Source organism: Macrobrachium nipponense, chromosome 26 (genome assembly GCF_015104395.2).
Source record: "Macrobrachium nipponense isolate FS-2020 chromosome 26, ASM1510439v2, whole genome shotgun sequence".
Lineage (NCBI taxonomy): Eukaryota > Metazoa > Arthropoda > Malacostraca > Decapoda > Palaemonidae > Macrobrachium > Macrobrachium nipponense.
Genome location: NC_087215.1, coordinates 19,495,396 through 19,501,395, shown reverse-complemented (window position 1 = coordinate 19,501,395; position 6,000 = coordinate 19,495,396). Strand labels below are relative to the sequence as shown.

Genomic DNA, 6,000 nt, shown 5'->3' with positions numbered 1-6,000 from the left:
TCTCTCTCTCTCTCTCTCTCTCTCTCTCTATTTATCAGTCTGTCGTAGTTTATGCATCGGTTTCTTAGTCTCTTCCCCAACCTATACCTCTGTATTTATCTATCACTCGTCATTACGTTTATATAAAAAAAGAAAATGGTTCGAAAAGTGATAGCTTTTGAATTTACAACTTTCACGCAAATATTTATGTCAATACAAATGTGTAGAAAATGTGACTAGAGCTCACAGTTCCCAAGTAGGTGTACATGCCAGAACAGAATCAATAAAAAATGCATGATTGTGAAGGGTACAATCAAGTAATATTAAATCTCATAAAACAGTGACAGAAATTGCAGTAAAATCCTCTAGCAAGATAGGTAGTTATTTTTATCGACAAAATATACAACTATTAGTACAAATTTGTCCAAAAGGAGACATATACAAAATATACAATGTAGATGGTAATCTCTTTTGTTCTTGCAAGTACGTGGCCTACAAAGAAAAATACATCAAGTACAAATAACATAAGCATATAGGAGCATAAAAACGAAAAAGGAACTTACTATAGAGAAAAACGTGGTCACAAAGATCACCGGTAGATCATCTTTGGCAGAATCCATACCTGTGATCCGGAAAAAGAAGTTAAGGTTCCAGCTGTTAGAAAAAGGTAAGAGAATGGACCCGTAGATGAGAGGAGCATCGATGGAACCGTAGTTTAATGTATTGATGATGGGACCGTAGTTTGAGGGAGTAGCGATAAAACCTTAATCTGGAAAAATTAACGTTGAACCGTAGTTCGAAGATTTGAGGATGTAACCGTAGTTCGAAGAATAAACGGTGGAGGCATAGTTTGAAGGGTTAGTGATGGAACTGTTCAAAGAATTATCGATGGAACCGTGGTAAAGCCGTAGGCATTACTTTAGGTTCTTTACAACATCCCATCGGGCCCTAGCTACAAGCTCTTTCATGCCTTTTACTGTACCTCCGATCATATTCTCTTTCTCCATCTTACTCCACCACCCTCTTTAACAATTGATTCATAGTGCAACTGCTTTAAGGTTTCCCTCCTGCTAAGCCTTTCAAACCTTTTTAGCGCTGAATGACCTCGTAGGTTCCTACGTATAGCTTGAAGCATTATCGATGAAACCGTGGTTCGAAAGAGTAAGGATGAAACCTCGGTCTGCAGCAGGACCAGCGCTGCCACCTGTCTTCGGGAAGGCATTGAAGAGTAATTGCCTCTGAAAGGAAGGAGAATTGCAGGAATGAATAAACAGAGGAGAAACGAGACAGAACCACTAATAAACTAATAATGATCTGTCCACCACGGGTCAAACAACTCGACAGCATCGCCATTATCGCTGACGACTGTTGTTGCGGGTAAATTATCTCCAGTCACATTAGACGGTCCATTGACTGTCAGTCGTCACGGAGGAGTCGAGAATTTATTTTTACTGAAGTTCTTTATTTTATTTCTTTACTTTTCCCGATGATGAAGGGATAAAACAATAAGAAAACAAAGATAATATCGGCAGCATTGTGGAGTGAAATGAAGACGAAAAGACAAAGACAATGCGTTATTGAATTGATTTAGATTAGATAAGAGCTAAGTTAGATTGGCGAGGTACAGTGATATTAGAACTTAACTAGAACAGAGTATGTTTCTTTTACCATTAAGGAGAAAATGAAAAGATTTGGACGCATAATAATCATCTGTTTCCGGAACATTAACATTTTACCTTTTTATGTTGAAGTATCTCTTCATATCTGCCTATGCAAATGAAGATTCAAAGGTAATTAGCAACGTTCCCTGCTTATTTAATGCAAGCCTATTTCATTTGACATTTTTGTTTTGATTTTAATTTTGCCTTGTATTTCGAAATCAAAATTATCTTCACAATTTGGATTCCGTTTTTCTTTCCAATTGTATTTCGAAATGTCTTTCAGCCTTTTACCCTTTTTATATCAGAAAAAAAAATTTTTCTGCGGGAGATTATCGAAGATACTTTCACAAGTGATCGTGAGAGAGGATAAATAGTCAGGGAGCGGTCGTGCCTACGAAGAGATGTGTACGAGATAAAAAGGCGAATGTATTTTGTCTAAATCTGACAGCGTGTTATTTGGGCCAAACGCTTCCAATGCTTACGAGAGATGAGTAAGGTGTTCGAGATGGTTATTATCTTGGAATATTTTGCGTGTAGGGAATGTCTATTGGCTATTGTATTAAAAGAAAAACCGCCATTTAAAAAGTTGATCAGGGAGATGATATGATCTACATATTGGAAGTTAGAGCAATAGCTTATCTAAACGTTAAATATTTGAGTATTGGAATGTTTTGAGCAGAAGAGATATATACTCAATTATATTAACAAGTGTAGTTTAAAGGCTTCAAACCAGCTGGGATATTTCGTCATCAACTGATTTGAAAATTAATTTCACTATGAAATATGCCGTTTTCTATTCTTATTCAAACTTTCGCTATGAAATATACCGTTTTCTATTCTTATTCAAGCTTTCACTATTAAATACACCGTTTTCTATTCTTATTCAAACTTTCACTATGAATTATACCGTTTCTATTCTTATTCAAACTTTCGCTATGAAATACACCGTTTCTATTCTTATTCAGACTTTCACTATGACAAATACCGTTTCTATTCTTATTCAAACTTTTGCTATGAAATATACCGTTTTCTATTCTCATTCAAACTTTCGCTATGAAATATACCATTTATATTCTCATTCAAACTTTCACTATGAAATATACCGTTTCTATTCTTATTTAAAACGAAAATGTAAATTTTAGTAGATCTCCCATCCTGAAATCTGCAAGCATCGACTGGTATCTCGAAAAATCCTCATTTGCAAATTTCCCTTCTTCTTTTCCGTTCTCTAAAGCCTCGAGCACCAACAGAGTATATATTTCTCCATTCTCCAGTTCATCACCGACAAGTTAACCATCGCCTCTTCACATCTGACAAAGCTTAAATCCTTTCCCTGCCTGCACGGCTATTACGGACCCAGAGCCCCGTATTTGCATCTTTTTCTTCTTCTTCTTCTTTAAATCCAAAAAAGCAGATAAATTTGTAATTTCTTCTTCTTTCCTCTCAGTGCCCAAGGTCAGGTGGGCGTGGCCGAGCGTACTCATCCAGCCGCGGAGAAAAGCTTTCGAAAAGTCTGAGTGTTGCAATCTTTGGGTGATTGTCCTGGATGAGGGAGAGGAGAAGGAGGAGGAGGAGGAGGGGGTGTGGGGCGGAGGGGTGGTTGTAAGGGAGGGGAAGAAGAGGTTAGTTGATGTCTAAAATCCGGTAATTACAGCACAGCGCTTTTTCAGATGTTTCCTCTCAGGAGGAGGGAGAGAATAATAAGAATAATAATTTCTCGCTGATTTTCCGTCCTCTCATTTTAATCAGGAGAATCGGCTAGGCATGAAACCAGGGGGGGGGGGGGGGGTGGGGGGGGGTTCCTAGGGGAGAGCGGAAGCGCCGAGGGAGGTATTTTTGGGTCGTAGGGAAATCTCGTATTTCGTAACGTTGTTTCATTAAAAATGAGAGAAATAAAATAAATGAACGGAGTGGATGAAAGTGTACTGAACACGAGCTGAAAATTAGGTTCAATGCGTGAAAGGAGCATGAATAGACTTATGAATGTTGACGCTTTATTCGTGCACATAAGAAGAATTGATTTTTCTGATGTGTACAAAGACAAAAGGATCATTCATGTTGTTGACAATGAATAAACGTCGCGGATAATGACAATGCTAATCAGACGATAGATAAATGATATATTAATTCTTTTATATCCTTGCTTCTATGGCCTTAGGAGAGATCATCAATTCAACAGCTGTTTATCAAATGGCAGATGCCACTGACACTAACTGATGACCGGTCTGATAGGCTCTTCCCATGTCGCTGAATCCCTGACTCTTGTCAGAATCGTTCTTTTCCTCTTTCTTTCTTTTTTTCTTTCTTTCTCTCTTCTCGTGAGACTCGACAATTTATTGATTCGTATTTGCATTTCTTCTGAATAGAACCGAGGAGGATTCTTGCTGGGTTCTCTTCGGTAAGATGTATTTCTTAATTCCTGTGTGATTTTTTTTATTCTTATTTGAATTTTGATGACTTTCTTTAAATATCTTTTTTTTCTACTTAGTGCAGCTGTTGATCGAGCATTGTATGGTTGTATTTTGAATGTATTCGTTTATTGTAGTTTTTAAAGTCATATACTAAGTGTTTACAATTCTTTTCTTCATTATATGGTCAGATTTCCATAACTTCCCCTTTATATGATGTCCGTTTCGTACGTGCGTATGCAGTCATTTCAGTGTCTTCATCATTGCAGAGTGAATGGTCATACACATAGGCTAGAAAACGCCACGATGAACGTTAAAGAAATAACGAAATAACAAAATGCAGTGAAGAAAAACGACAAACGTAACCAGCCGCTGTTTACTCACGGCTCGACGACATGGCTATAAATTTCCACGCTGAGGAAATAGAGGCTTCGCGCGCATCATCACGTTTACGTGCAACGGCGTAGAATTTCAACGCAGGTTCCTAATGGGACGTAGTGTCCTTATCGCAGCTCATTTTTTGGAAACGTCAGTTTATTGCGCCTAAGTATTTCCTGAAAATGCCACGTACATTTTTGTTCGAGGTCAAGTACATAATGTTCTACAATCCTTCTTTTTTTTTTTTATTGATTCGTTAGGAATAGACAGTAGTGATCTGTTTCTCTGATGAATTGTCTCAATCGGTTTTGATCAAATGAATGTCAAAATCTTCTTTATTGAACGTCTTTATGTTACGTGTGCTTTTTTGAAATTATTATTTCTGTCCAGAACTGTTAGTATTACATATTTTAAGCGTGCGTTTGCAAGCAAGCAAGCAAAAAGAAAAATATATATTACTAGCGGTATCATTTTGACTAACATAAAACTGAAGAAAATATAAAGAAACGAAATATAATTTTTATTCATATATTTTCCCAATTTCCTGGCTATTATTATAATTATATAAAGTTGATGACATCACCAAATTTTTCATGTCATAATTACACGGCTAGTTTCACATTTTTGCCTGACCAGTTTGATCATTATGATATGCGTCTGGCTAATTTCATCATTGTCAGACAGATTTTATCATTTCTTTGCGTCTTTCAGCATTATCCCACCAGTACCATCACCGTCTGATTCATTTAATTATTACCAAGTAAATATAAAATTCCTCGACTATTCCCGTTATTATTATTTGCCTTTATCTTCCAGTTCCTCGTTGGACGAGTGGATTTCGCGCTCAGCTACCAATCCGGTGGTCAGAAGTTCGATTCTCGGCTCGACCAACTCGGAACTAGAGGAATATATTTCTGGTGATAGAAATTCATTTCTCGATATAATGTGGTTCGGATCCCACAATAAGCTGTAGGTCCCGTTGCTAGGTAACCAATTGGTTCCTAACCAAGTAAAATATTTAATCCTTCGGGCCAGCCCTAGGAGAGTTGTTAATCAGCTCAGTGGTCTGGTAAAACTAAGATATACTTTTGCCCTTATCATCCGTTGACTAATAAACGTCATTTCTCTCCTCCATCTCTTATATCACGACAGGTGTCATCATGTCAACCGTGTAGGTCGCTCTGTGCATTCGACCCAGTTTCAAAAATGGTGCCACGTGGTAAACATTCTCTCCCTCGATGATCTAGGGGCTCAAGGTCAAATCTTCCAATCTTCCTGGGAGGAGACGTCAGGTAGGTGATCGTCTTAACTCTTAAAAAGTCAATAAGTCGGGCTGTACGTGTGATGAATCTTTTAGCATGGTCTGCCAGCTCTCTGGTGTGATTTTAGTTTGCCTCTGACTAATACTGCTTTCAGAATTATTCCCTTGGAGATCAGTATTTCAATAGCGTCGTGTTGATGCCAGTCATCCCTAGTAGTTATTTCATGAAAGTACTGATTACGCTTGACGAAGCAAAAATACAAATCTGTGACTGTCATCAGTGAAACTTCTCTCAGTACTTTCTCGAAACATT

General features: G+C 37.7%; 1 long non-coding RNA gene across 1 annotated transcript in view; it reads left to right on the top strand.

Annotated features, from left to right (window-relative positions):
• LOC135200046 (uncharacterized) overlaps window positions 1-6,000 on the top strand; it is a 28,786-nt gene that overhangs the window by 15,441 nt on the left and 7,345 nt on the right. Inside the window, exon 2 of the long non-coding RNA XR_010311191.1 lies at window positions 5,579-5,718. This is a non-coding gene — a long non-coding RNA (uncharacterized LOC135200046). The remainder of the gene's footprint in view (window positions 1-5,578; window positions 5,719-6,000) is intronic.